Genomic DNA, 15020 nt, shown 5'->3' with positions numbered 1-15020 from the left:
TGTCTGGAGCTGGATTTGGAGTCGGTTACTTTTACAGTGTGGGTTCTTTCAGTAAGCCAGTTAGCAACCCATTGGGTGATGTAGGGATTAATGCCCAGTTTAGTAAGTTTATCTATGATTCCAGAGTGGGGATGGTGTCAAAGGCCTTGGCAAGGTCTAGATAGGCTGTGTGGACCACCTTACCCTTGTCCATGGCTCTGGAGACTGATTCGAAGAAGTCAATCAGGTTCAGGAGACAAGATCGGCCCTTCACGAACCCAAACTGGGTGGGGTCCAGTGTTTGAAGGTTGCCAATGTCTTTGTTTATAAGTTCCATGATAATACGCTCCATAGCCTTGCAGATAAGGCTTGTCAGACTGATGGGACGGAAGTTTCTGGGATCCAAGGTGGATCCCCCCCTTGTGGAGTGGGATAACTGTAGCTGTGCGCCACTCAGTGGGCACGAATCCTGAGGTGAGGCTATGATTAAACATGACACTTAGGTGAGGTGCCAGTTCATTTTGTAGTTCATGTAGTACACAGCTCGGGATGTCATCTGGTCCCATGGATGCTGTATTCTTAGCTTTGGAGAGTGCGTTTTTTACCTGTGTGGCCATTATTACCGGAATTTGGCAATCTTCCGGTATTGAGATGGGCCATTTAGGGGGTGAGAGGGGGTGAAGTTGGCACTGAATCGATCTGCCAGGATATTGGCAATATCCTTGGGATCAGTATATTTAATGCCATTCTGTTTTAGCTCAGAGCAGATCTGAGCATTGCCATTTAGATTCTTGACATAGTTATAGAATGCCTTGCGGCTGTCTTTGGAATCTTTGGCAATTTTATTTTCGTAACTAGCTTTGGAGGATTTTATGAGGGATCTCAGTTTCTTACTGAGGCTTGTAAGTGAGTTTTTTGCATCCTGGGATTTTCCTCTTTTCTGCAACAGTTTCTTCCTTTTGTTGTAAAGTGTGTTTATGGCAGGGGACCACCAGATTGGCTTCCTTATTTTGGATGAGAGCACCTTGGTTCTATTTGGGATGGCACGATTCATGCATGAGTGGATGTGCTCGTACAGTGCCTTAGTGTAGGATTCAGCAGTTGAACTTTCAGTTCCCGTCTGCATGGGTGTCATGAAGTTTGTCACTTCTGACTTGAGTAGTATGAAGTTAGCTTTGGAGAAGTTTTTTATGGAGGTTTCCTTACTGGGGAGTGTGGGTGGGATCTGGAGGTTAAGGGTGATTAGCTTATGGTCAGACCTGACTAACGAGGGGGTGACCATAGGTGTGGAGCATCGATTTCCCATGTTGGTAATGACCAGGTCTAGAATATTGGACCCCCTGGTGGGACTATTGATTAGTTGATCCAGGGTGTTGGAATTTATGAATTCCAAGAACCGTTGGGCAAAGGTGTTGGTACAGGAGTAGTTTTCCCAGTTAATGGCAGGGTAGTTAAAATCACCCAGTATTAGGGTGTTTGGTTCTATCTTAATGTTTTCCAGTATGTTTAGAAAGGTGTAGTGAGAATCTTCGGGTATGGTGGGGGATCTGTAGCAAGCTACAATTTGGATTACAGTCTTACCTAGTGTTAGTTGCACCTGGAGAATTTCAGACGCATTGTGTTGGGCAACTAGCCTGGTGGTGTGAATATCCTTGGTGAATATTGACACTCCTCCACCTTTAGTGTTTCGGCCCTGGTTTGGTGGCCGAAAAGTGTGGTAAGAGTTGTAGCCTGGTATTGCAGGGGTGCTCTCTGGAGCCTTGAACCAGGTCTCAGTTACTGCACAGATATCGATGTTCTCCATTTTTAGGAGTGCCTCGAGAGAGTGCATTTTGAGGTTTAGACTTCTAGCATTGAGTAGCATTACCTTCAGATTTTGCATGCTTGTACCTGTTACGATGGTGGTTTTGTCCTTTGAACTTTGCCTAAAAAAGGCAATATAGGGGTTGCAAGAGCCTTAGCCAGTAACCTGAATCCCAGGGGCGACAAGTGCAGACCATCTCTGGCAAAGCATCGGCTGTCAATCATGTCGTCCCAGGCAGACAGATACTGGATCCCCTTTGAATGACACCAGAAGCTTAGCCAATTGTTGAAGTCAATCATTTTGTCCTTATATTGTGGTATCATTCTGGGCGAAGACAGGATGCTACTCAGGGCTAGGGTCATACCTGCCTGGGCCACATGATCCGAGAGCTCTTCCATGTCTCTTTTCATGTAGTCCAGGGAGGTACATCTCAAGTCATTCACTCCAACATGGACAATGACAGAGTCATATTTGTACTTGTTGTGGAGTGACTTGAGTGCATGCGTTATGTGGCGGATCCTGGCACCCGACAGGCAGCTGACTGTAATTTTCTCCTTGTTCAACCTAGTGAGAGGGACATCAGTGTGCCGGACTATAGAGTCACCTATGACTAAAGTGTTAGGTACATTGTCTTGCCTTAGGGGCTGTTGCTGGGGTGCACACTGGTGTTGTGAACTATGTGACACTTTGGTTGTGATTGGTATTTGTTTGCGTTTCAGCTTCAGAGATCCTTGTTGCTTGGGCAGGTTACAGTTAAGGGCCTCTGCATATGTGAATTTAGTGTTGCTATGTGTGGGTGTTGGTGGTGTGGGTTTAGAAGGGCTATGTGTTGCTTGAGGTGTAGTGTGGGTGTTAACCTTCTCCTCTTGACTGTCTAGCACAATCTTGGGTGGAGAGAGCTTTCCTTCCATTTTGGCTATGTAAGTGCATCTCTCACAGGTTGTAGCTTTTAACATCTGGTAAATTGTGTGAATGTAAGTAAGCAAACTTCTTGTTACTGATCCATTAGAAACTGCTCTGTATATATCATCACCAACAAGGTAATAAAATCACTTTATAGAAAATGTTTTGGCACCTGAGAAAAAGAAGAAGCTATTAAGGAATTCAGAGATGCTTTAGTCTCAGGAAAAAGCAGTTAACGTTCAAATATTTATAAAAGCAAGCAAACAAATACTTTGATATATCAGCCTGATGATACAGAATTATGAAGGCTAAAGTAGAAGACAAATACACTTTCTTCCCAAATCTATCAAAAGCTTTCTGATGTGTGTCAAAGGGGATAGGATTAGTATTTATAAGGTGTTTGGCAACGGGTGGTTTTACTAAAGAAATAACCTACAGCGTCTGATTTAAGGTGTGAAAGACTTTCTACAATCTAGCATACTTTTTAGGAACAAGGAGTTAACTATCAGGCATTCTGCAGGCTATTAAGTAAACATCCTCAAAAGCTGGTAGTACATAAGGAACAGATACAAGCTGGGGAAACTCCAACTGTAATTAACTACATTTATGCTGGATTTTATACTGTTCCTATTGAAACAATTCCTTCAATCTGTCTATAGTTTCAGAAAAAGATAACTTTTCAGTACAGCCATTTGAAAAAAAAATCCTTAGAATCAGATTCCCTTTCTTATGGGGTAGATAATGGAGAAACTCAATACCAGTATAATTCCTGCCCTTATTAACTGAGAATCAGTATCACACAAAATGAAAATCTTTTTTCTTTAAAAAAACAATAAGGAATCAAAGCTTAAGGAATCAAAGTCTTGAAATAAGTCCTTATTGAACCCCAGACAGTCTTTGCTGTCCACCCTCTGCGAAACAGTACATGAAATATGTATAACTTTCTATTTCCTTTTTCTAGGAAATACCCTATAAAAAGACGGACCCAAAAATGGGGTTTTTCACCAATGATCAAAAATTCATGGTTATCTCTGTCATTACTTGGCAGTTAAGCACAGAGGACTAAAGCTCTGATTATGTTAATGAGCTGCTTGTAACCAAAAAGCACACAACTTCCAAACAGAAAAAATGAAGTTATATGCGCTGTTCTCCAGTAACAATAAAGGCTTTCCTCTTTGTAGAACGTGGAAACTCAGGTTCAATTGAATCAAAGTCCGAGTCCAACAGACCACCAGGTAAACGTTTCAAAACACCAATTTATTACAAAAAATAACCAGATTAAGCGCTTTCATCTCCCATATGGAGACTTCATCAGAATCTGTTGCACATACAAATCTTCAGTTTAAATACATCTAAGTGAAACCCACACTTAATTAATCTTAACTTCTAATAGGCTGGCCATTAATTGACACTAATTACTGTTGAGGTAATACAAAACCAAACCATTGGTAATTCTGTAGACCATTTTTTACACTTGAATATAATGGAAAGTTTATAAAAGTTCATAAGAATTCGTGGTCATGAAATTTCAAAATTTTGTTTACAACTTATATAAATATAATAAAAATTGAGTATAAGTAAAATCATCAAAAATTGTGAGAGAAAATACTCATTTCTATTAATACATAGATTTGGTATGTAAATACCAATAAATATATAAAAAATGTAAAAGTATATGTAAAAAATATGTATAAAAAGTATGTATAAAAAATATATAGGTATAAAAATATTGTCTGTTAAAACCACATTTATTCTTGTACCTTTAATAATGTTGAACAACTATTGAAATTCCCTGTGCGCAGAGCTCACCTAGAGCAACAGGGGAACGTAATCACGATACACCGATAGGTGAGAAAGATTCAGGAAACACAGGGAACATTAATAATGAACATTTCTGGCCCAACCATGAGCGTTGTGAGGGCGCGTATGCTCGTAGAGTTAATGGAGGAACCATCAGGCAGAGGGAGAGCGTTGAACGAGAATATCCCAGTGTGGATTTTTACAAATGGCTTGATAATTCATAGGTTCATAGGTTCATAGGTTCATACTAGGCTATCTGCCCGAGGGCATTTACAAGCCTAGCCCATAGTTTTGTGGCTTACGCCACCCCTTTAGTATGGGGAACTATACCCATTATTTTGCTGTGCCTCTGTCGAGCAGTGACACTGAGGTAATCCCTGGGGTATATCTGCGATCTCCCATCCATTGGTCAAGATTTCTCTTGAACAAGGCCAGTGAGGTGCTCTGCCTCACATATACCGGGATTTTGTTCCACAGCATAGGGAGTCTTTGGGTGATGAATCTATCCCTCCAGCACGTCCTATTAATAGCCGTGTCGAGGTTTAAGTCTCCCGCCCTTGTGGCTCTGACGGATCTAGATTTTTGAGGTGAAGCATATTCATCAAATCTGGGTTTGACATGGCCTTGTATGTCAGGCAAAGGTCACCTCTGAGCAAGCGGTGCGACTGAATAGAGCTGGAGTTCTTTCAGTCGGGCAGCATAGGACAGATTTTTGAGACCCTTTATCCTTTTGGTGAGGAACTTTTGTGGCCTCTCCAGCTGCTGCAAGTGTCGGGTCAGATACATTCCGAATGGGGCATTGTACTCAATCATTGGTCTGATGAGTGATGAGTATAGGAGACTATGACCTCCCTTGATCTAGATGTGAATCCCTTCATGATAAGGTGGGCAATGTAGAAGGTCTTCCTAACTACTTTAGCTACATGGGTGTCGAATGACAGGCTACTGTCAACCTGGGTCCCCAGGTCCCTGATAACTTCTTCTGTGCTCAGAGGATTGCCACCTATATGGTAGCTAGGGGTAACCTTGTTTTTCCCGAAGGGTATGACTATGCATTTTTTGGCATTTAACTTTAGGCCATGGCTCTGGCACCAGTTATCCGTTTCTGTGAGATCCTTCTGAAGGATATCTGTGTCAGATGTGTTTTAGACTACGGCCAGTTTGCAGTCATCTGCAAACTTTGTCAGCCATAACCCTCCTGTGTTTGCTTGTACTGGAAAAGTAGATGCCAAACAAGAGTGAGCCCAGGACTGAGCCCTGTGGGACACCACTTGTGACAAGCTTTGAGTCTGACATGGCGCCAGCAACTCTGACCCTGTGGGTTCTGTCACTCAGCCAGTTTGCAACCCATCTTGTGATGTATGGGTTAACATTTAAGCTGATGAGTTTTTCAATGATACCCGAGTGGGGTATTGTATCGAAGGCCTTCGCCAGATCGAGGTAGGCTGTATGGACTGCCTTTCCTCATCAATGGCTTTGGTGACTGTTTGAAAAAGTCAACCAAGTTTAAAAGGCATGATCTGCCTTTGACAAAGCCAAACTGGGTTGGATCCAAAGTCTGCAAATTCCTATGTCTTTATTTATGAGGTCCATTATGATCCTCTCCATGGCTTTGCAGATTAGGCTTGTCAAGCTAATGGGCCGGTAATTTCCAGGGTCGGTGGAGGCACCACCTTTGTGAAGTGGGACCACAGTCGCAGTGCGCCACTCCCTGGGTACGTATCCAGAGGTGAGACTATGATTAAACAGCTGTCCTAGCTGTGGGTTTAATTCCTCATTGAGTTCGTGGAGCACACAGCCTGGGACACCATCAGGTCCCATGGATGCTGTGTTTTTTGCTTTGGAGAGAGCAGTTCTCACTTGGGCGTTAGAGATGTTTGGGGGGCTGCAACCATTTGGTATAGATATCTCTCCTTTTTGGGGGGAGAAGTTTGCACTGAACCTGTCAGCCAGTATGTTGGCAATGTCTGTAGGATCAGTAATCTTCACATCATTTTGAACTAGTTCTGAGCATATCTGGGAGTTTCCTCCCAGGTTTCTAACATAGCTAAAGAAGGCCTTATGATTGTCTTTTGAGTCTTTAGCTATTTTTCTCTCAAAATTTGCTTTGGATGATTTTATGAGAGCTCTTAGCTTTTTACTTATAGTGATCAAAGGTGTCTTACCTTTTAAGGATTTTGCTCTATCTTGTAGTAGCTTCCTCCTTTTGTTGTAGAGTTTGTTTATGGCTGGGGTCCACCAGACTGGACGCTTGCCCTTGGTACAAAGAGTCTTTGTTTTGCTTGGGATTGCCTTATCCATGCAGTCCTGCAGGTGCTGGTAGAAGGCATTTGTAAGTGATTCAGCGGCTTGAGTACTGTTTTCCGCCGGCTCGGGGCCTTAAAGGAGACCACACTAGTCTTTAGAAGTGTGAAGTCGGCTTTCGAGAAGTTTTACTGTGGTCTTTTTATTTCAGGTGGGGTGGGATGAGGACCTCCAGCAAGATTAGTTTGTGATCTGATCTCACCAGTGAGGGGTATACTTCGGTGTTGAACATTGTGCTCCCATGTTCGTGATGATGAGATCAAGTATGTTTTCTCCTCTTGTGGGGATGGTGACTAGTTGTTCCATGGCATTTGAGTTTATGAATTCCAGGAACTTTTGGGCTAGGGTGTTTGGGCTTGAGTAGTGTTCCCAGTCTATATTAGGGTAATTGAAGTCACCTAGTATGATGGTGTTTGGAGATACATTTATCCCCTCCAGTGTTTTCAGGAAAGCCATGTGAGGTTCCTGAGTTTGTGAGGGTGGCCTGTAACATGCTACAATTTGCAGAGCAGTCTTGCCTATGGTTAATTGCACCTGGATGGTCTCCGATGCATCGTGCGTTGCCACCAGTCTTGAGGTGTGGGTGTCCTTGATGAATATGGATACCCCCCCTCCTTTCTTGGTATTGTCCGGATTTTGGGGTCAGAACGCATGATATGAGGTAAAACCTGTTAGTGCTGGGGTGCTCTCAGGAGCCTTGAACCAGGTTTCTGTCACAGCACAGACATCGATGTTCTCCATACTGAGAAGGGCCTCGAGTGCGTGCATTTTGAGATTTAGACTTCTGGCATTGAGCAGCATTACCCTTAGTTTTTTCCTTTTTGTGTTCTAGGGTGGTAGGTTTAGAATTTGAGCCTTGCCTAAAAAGGCACTATGGGGTGGCAAGAGCCTTTGCCAATATCCGAATCCCAGGGTGACAGGTGCAAGCCGTCCTTAAGCAGCGTGGCTTGTCCAGCATGTCATCCCAGGCAGACAGACATTGGATCCCCTTTGAATGACACCAGAGTTTAAGCCAATTGTTAAAGCTGATCATCTTATCTCTGTATTGTGGCATCATTCTTGGTGAAGGTAGGATACTGCTCAAGGTCAGGGTCATACCTGCCTGGGCTACATAATCAGAGAGCTCCTCAATGTCTCTTTTCATGTAGTCCAAGGAGGTGCGTCTCAGGTCGTTTACACCAGCGTGGACAATGACTGAGTCGTATTTGTACCTGCTGTTGAGAGACCTGAGTGCTTGCGTTATGTGGCGGATTCTAGCGCCCGACAGGCAACTTACTGTAACTCTCTCCTTACTCAGTCTGGTGAGCGGGACGTCAGTGTGTCTGACTATGGAGTCACCAATGACTAGTGTGTCTGGCATTGTGTTTGGCCTTAAGGGCTGTGACTGTTTGACACTCTGACTGTGAGGTCTATGTGTTGCAGGTGTTGTGTTCTGAGGTGGTGGTTGTTTGGGTGTCTGCTTTGGTGGCCTCTGCTGTTTTGGTAGATTTTTGATCAGAGCCTCCGAGTATGTCTTTGTGTGTTTATGTGTATGATTTGAGGTTGTGATGGTACTATGTGAGACTGGGTCTATAGTGTGTGTGGTAACCTTCTCCTCCTGTCTGGTCTTGCCAGTCCTATGTTGAGAGAGCTCAGCCTCCAGTTTGGCCGTATAGTTGCATCTCTCGCATGTATTTGTGTTTTGTGGGAGGAGGAGAGGGTTGTCTGTGTACATGAGGCAATTGTAACATTGCCTCAATATTCCCAGGTTCACCAGCTGAGCAGGAGAGGACACTAGCAACTGATCCCTCGACATGCTAGAAGGAATAGACAAAAAAACTTTAAAAGAGATTCCGGGGGATGTGGGTGTCCGAGAAATGGGGTTCGCCTTTTTGGGGTACTATCTATAAAAAGAGTGCTGTATCACGGTGATAAGTACTGTAGGAGCAAGTGCTAGGTTTGACAGATAAAGAATAGTCTACTCGGAGTCAGGTAGAGATGATCTTTTTAGTTATAGGATATGCTGATTAGATCAGTAGTATAGTTTGAGGAAGGTAGTTTTAAGGGAAAATTTGAAGAGTGGACTTTAGGTAGCCCTAATAGTTTAAATCTGCTTAACCTGCGCTGCCCTAGTGTGCAACGGTAGCAGCTCCACGCTAAATCATGCTAAACCGCGCAAACGCGCGTTTAGCGTGTTTTATATCAGGGGGCTGAAAGAAGCTAGGATCTGGCCCAAAACGACCAATAAACTACAAGTTACTGGCTGAAACCTCACAAAACTGGACCAACAGGCATTCTTTTGGAACATTTAAACCGAGGGAAGAACAGACGCGAATCCACAATGGTGGATATAAGGACAAATGTAAGACTCTGAAACAGCATTTAACAAAATTTAAAAGTTTAGCATTGGATAATTGGAATTTAAAAAAATGTATAGATAATAAGACAGTACCAAAGGGACTTAGAATCAATAAGTTCCCTAACAATACAGTACTTGATTCTGAATTTTTTAAAACTATTGTGAACATTTTAAATGATTGTGGGCTGGCCATTCTTAGAGCAATGATAAAAAACAATGAAGAAGTTATGTTTGAATGTAAAAATAACATTGATAAATTGAATGAGGAAATTAATGCTGACCTTTTATTTTCTGTTGATGAATACAAGAACATGTATTTCAAAACTATGTATGATGTGGACAATGTGATTTCAAAGAATCATGTTAGGAAGACAAGAAAATTGGATAGGGATCTGAATGATTACAGGGAGGGGAAAGCATATTTTTGTGACAACAGGAATTTTAGAAGGAATTTCCAAAACAAAGGAGGAGGTTACAACAGGGGAATAGAAATGGGATTTGGTGAACACCAAGGCCATTATGGGGGATACAAACAAATACACAATCAGTATGGAGACCAAAACATTAACAATGGGACCCCTTTAGAAGAGCAGGGACCGAGAAGGTCCGAAAGGATAAGGAATTTAGACCAACATCCATCTTATGTAGTAGCAACGAGGAACTACTATGTACCACCACAGAGGAGGGGGAGGGGGGTGTCAGGGAGATTCAATAAACAGTAACATTTGTACTCCCACGTCCCAAGAATGTGTTAATGAAAATTGTACAAACAATATAGAGAGAAATGTTGGGTCTAACGTAGTTATTTTATCTATAGACAATTTTTTTATTTACAATTACACAGATGTTGAGGTAAAACAAGAACATTTCAATTTGTTTATAAAAGGTTTTACATTTGTCCCAGTTAAAAAACCTGGGATTGATGAAATCCTATTAGATATCAGGCTATTTACTAGGAAGTTGAACTTATTTCACATGTTCAAAGAAAGGAACACTAAATATAAAAAAACTAATCTCAAGAAAGCCAGTACTTTTAACCCCCCAATACACCAAGACATATTGAATTTTGAAAGATGTGCCATGGGTACAATAAGGGATGGATATAAAAAATACTTACCCATAGGACACAATATGACTAAGAATGAAATTTGTACCCTACAACAATTAAGTGACAATGTTAATTTGCAGATAATGAAACCTGATAAAGGTGGAGGGGTAGTGCTGATGGATACATGGGATTATACCAAGAGAATATGTGATATATTAGATAAAGACAGTAGGTATGGCCTAGTATCTAGGAATGAAGTGAATATTTCTTACAGAAAAATAGATATGATTTTAGAAGATAATTTACTACAAGGTCTAATAGATAACGAACTATATAATTTTTTAAGAGTAACAAAAACAGTTATCCCAGCAATATTCGGTATACCCAAGGTGCACAAGGATAAAGAAAGTCCACCTTTAAGACCAATTGTGTCGTCACAAGGATCAAAGACACAACCGCTTGCAATTTTTGTGGACACCAAACTAAAAGAATTTTATAAGAAATTTCCTCACATTTTAATAGACTCATGGGATTTCTTATCTAAAATAGGTGGCACCCAGTACAGGGATGGTATTGTTTTTTTGACAATTGATGTGAGAGATTTATTTTCGGTCATTCCACACCAAATTGGGTTGGAATGGTTTGAAAATATGATAGTGGAGATGAAAATTCTTACACCTGATGATTTTAAGTTAGTTATGGAAAATATGGAACTTGTTTTGAAATACAACTACATTTATTTTCAAGGAGATTTATACCACCAAACAGATGGGGTTGCCATGGGATCTGCCTGTGCCCCTATTTATGCAAATATTATAATGTTATTCTGGGAAAAACATTTTGTCTTTAGTTCTATTTTTTACAAACACATTGTAGGCTATTACAGATTCTTGGACGATATATTTATTTTATGGGACGGACCCGAAGATGAAATTAATAAATTTATTATACATATTAATCAGAGTATGGAATTTCTTGAGTTTACCTATGATTCAGATTCAGAAGAAATACATTCTTTGGATGTTAAATTGACAAAAGATAGAATAAACAAAAAATTTAAATCCAGAATTTTTCAGAAGGAATGTTATTCGAATTCTTTTTTACATTTTAAGAGTGACTATCCCTATCATTCAAAAATGAATATAATAAAAGGACAAATGATTAGAGTAGCCAGAATGACTTCTGATAAAACAGAACTGAAGGAAGAAATGGAAATATTACATAATATGTTCAAGGAAAGGGGATATCCTGACCACATGATTGAATCTAACAGAAAAGTTGTAATAGATAGATTGGACACACTATGCAAACCCCTACTAACAAATGCAGGTACAATTGAGGTAGAAAATACGTTTAGTACCAGAAAAGATGAAGAAGAGAAACTTCCTTTTTTGGTTTTGACACACTTCAATGGTGTCAGATGGATAAAAAATGCATTAACAATGCAAGGGAAATGTTTAGTAAAATGCCTACCAGGACAGATGTTTTTCACAAACCACTTAGATATGCTTTTAGGAAAAATAGAAATTTGAAAAAAAGAAAAACATTTCAAGTGGAGCAAGTAGTAAATATGGTACTTTTAGATGTGGTAGGTGTGCACAATGTGTTTTTATGGCAGATACCAAAGAACTGGAACTACCAAATATAAATTTGAAATTGACAGGTAGTAAATACTACAGTTGTTACACAAAAGGGGTGGTATATCTGTGCTACTGTAAGAAATGTTTGAAATACTAAACAGGGAAAACTGAACGCAACTTAAGGGCACGTATATATGAACACAACAGAGACATTATCAAAATGAACGACAACAATGCCCTATTTAGACATACCCGAATATGTAGAGATGCAGATTTTAAATTTTGGATATTGGAAGAGGTGGTGAAGCAAGAGAGAGGGGGGGACTGGAAAACCAAATTGGAATTTAGAGAGATGGTTTGGCAGTTAAGGTTGGATGCATGTGGAAATTATGGATTGAATGGCCACATATCCATTAACCCAGCCCTCAAGATTCTCACTGACGACCCAAAGAGACACCAATAGATGGTCAATCGTTGAACCTTATGTAAATAAACAAAATACTTAGATCCTGTCCTTATGGAACATGTACATATATTTTATTAAGGGTATACCTTAAAACATAGTTGTTCAACATTATTAAAGGTACAAGAATAAATGTGGTTTTTAACACACAATATTTTTATACCTATATATTTTTAATACTAACTTTTTATACATATTTTTTACATATACTTTTACATTTTTTATATATTTATTGGTATTTACATACCAAATCTATGTATTAATAGAAATGAGTATTTTCTCTCACAATTTTTGATTTTACTTATACTCAATTTTTATTATATTTATATAAGTTGTAAACAAAATTTTGAAATTTCATGACCACAAATTCTTATGAACTTTTATAAACTTTCCATTATATTCAAGTGTAAAAAATGGTCTACAGAATTACCAATGGTTTGGTTTTGTATCACCTCAACAGTAATTAGTGTCAATTAATGGCCAGCCTATTAGAAGTTAAGATTAATTAAGTGTGGGTTTCACTTAGATGTATTTAAACTGAAGATTTGTATGTGCAACAGATTCTGATGAAGTCTCCATATGGGAGATGAAAGCGCTTAATCTGGTTATTTTTTGTAATAAATTGGTGTTTTGAAACGTTTACCTGGTGGTCTGTTGGACTCGGACTTTGATTCAATTGAACCTGAGTTTCCACGTTCTACAAAGAGGAAAGCCTTTATCGTTACTGGAGAACACTGCCTATAACTGCATTTTTTCTGTTAATGAGCTGCTTCCTGTGGTAAGGGTGCTGGCATAATAGTTAAGGTGTTTACCTCACAGACATGAAGTGCAAGGTTTTATTCTCACTCTTGAGGGGAAAGATTGGGTAAGCCTAAAATGGCCCACAATAGCAACTAGCCTAGTACTAACCTATGAACTTATGAACCTAATCTTTGCTGTAAAACATTGTCCACAACCTACTCCAAGACTGATGAGTGGTTCTCCTTTGCTGTATGAGGAAACACAACAGCTGCACAGGATATGCCTAACTTTCAGTTCTCAGAGACTTCTCAAGGAGCAACAGTAGTGAAATCGAAAGAAGATGAGCTCTTCGAGGTACCCGATTTGGTCACAGAAGAGTCACTCATAGGAAGCCTCTCGAGAAATTTCTTTCTTTTTGCAGATGGGAGAGGCAAGAAGTGAAAAGCCCAAAGCCTGTGATATAGTCTAGGTGAGAAAAATGTCTAATAATATCCTGAAAGAGTTGAACTACTTCACAAGAAAATTACAGTTTTCAGGTAAAAATTCAGTGGCAACCAGTAAAACCAGAAGTTCAAGCCCCTAATTTTCCACAGAAGTAAACTAAAATTTTACACAATTTTTTTTTTAAACCAGTACATTTAACAAAAAAAATTACTTTTGTGAAGTAAGTTTTCAGTGACAACCACCAAAGCCACACTTCTTCGCTAAAAAGTACAGTTCAGCAAGAATTTAACATAACAGCTGATGTCCTACTTATCATTGTTGCAGCATTCCTTACAATAGGGATTTACTTATCATTGTTGCAGCATTCCTTACAATAGGGATATCCTGCCAAGGATAAATGTATGTCCAGCCGGAATACTAAATCCTGGGCTTTATATGTCCTACATCCAAAGCATAAGGAACATAAGTGATGTCTGAGTGCAAAATCCTCAGAACTGAATTGCTGCAGTAGAACAGCAGCAGCAAATGAGGAAGAAAAGGAAGATGGTACGTATACATTCAGGATAAAAAAGAAAAGGTGTCTCCTCAAAGATAACAGAAAAAAAACATCAGGGAGAAGGAGGTAGGGACAGAATAGTACAATTATATGTCCTACTTATTACTGTTGCAGTATATCCTTCCTTAATCACCACTGCATTATTCCTTACAACAGAGACAAAAACTAGTAAAGTTACTGTACAAGATGGGAGGAGGAAGAAGAAACTGTGGAACCCTCCAAAATACATGGAGGATGGACCTAGCAAAACCTGTTCTGGCCCTTGAAATCACAACCAACATGTACTGCTTAGTAAAATTATACACAGAAGACCAAGTAGCAGCTACCAAAAATGGATTTAGCACTGTCATGCTTAAAAAAGTTCCCGAACATGCAACCACCCTAAAAGGATAAGCATCAACAGAAGTAGGAAGCTGTGTGCTTTGAAAATAACAAAAGGAAAGGGAAATTCAAGAAGAAATGGCTTGTTTAGAAACAACAAAAACCCCAAAAAGTTGCTCTGATTTCCTAATATCTTTAGTTTATCTAAATAATATCTGTGCTGTCTAAGCAAATCCAAAGAATGTAAAATCCTCTCACTACTATTTTGAGAAGACAAAAAGGAGGAAAGATGGACGGTTTGATTCAGACACATCATTGACCAGTTTAGACATAAAAATAAAACTGGTTCTAAGAGACAATCTGTCTCTGTGGAAAACATAAAAGAAAGAACTACCACAAGGGCCTGAAGTTCAGAGATTCTTTTGGCAAAAGTCAGAGCTACTAACAAGACAGTTTTCCAGGTATACAATTTCAAGGTGTAAAAAACTGCTGGATGAAAAGTTGGCCAAGTTAACTTTTCAAGAACAAAGTACAGGTTCCAAGAAGGAAGAATAGGTTTTTTGGATGCCTCACATGCAGGACACCTTTGAGAAACTGTTTGATCTCAAACCTAGAAAAAAGTGGTAGATCCAGAGATATTCAAGCAGAAATGGCTGATAAATGAGCTTTAACAGAAGAGTATGCCAGACCAGAATTGAGCAACTAACACAAATAAGAAAAAACAGTAGAAATACTCACC

General features: G+C 39.8%; 1 protein-coding gene across 2 annotated transcripts in view; it reads right to left on the bottom strand.

The window, feature by feature from the left end:
• The window catches only part of HMOX2 (heme oxygenase 2), a 970295-nt gene that overhangs the window by 730209 nt on the left and 225066 nt on the right, over positions 1–15020 (bottom strand). The window lies entirely within an intron of this gene.

This window comes from Protopterus annectens, chromosome 12.part0 (assembly GCF_019279795.1).
Source record: "Protopterus annectens isolate FY-2018-M chromosome 12.part0, PAN1.0, whole genome shotgun sequence".
NCBI lineage: Eukaryota > Metazoa > Chordata > Ceratodontiformes > Protopteridae > Protopterus > Protopterus annectens.
The sequence above is the reverse complement of the archived record's forward strand: the minus strand, read 5'-3'. Positions and strand labels throughout refer to the sequence as shown.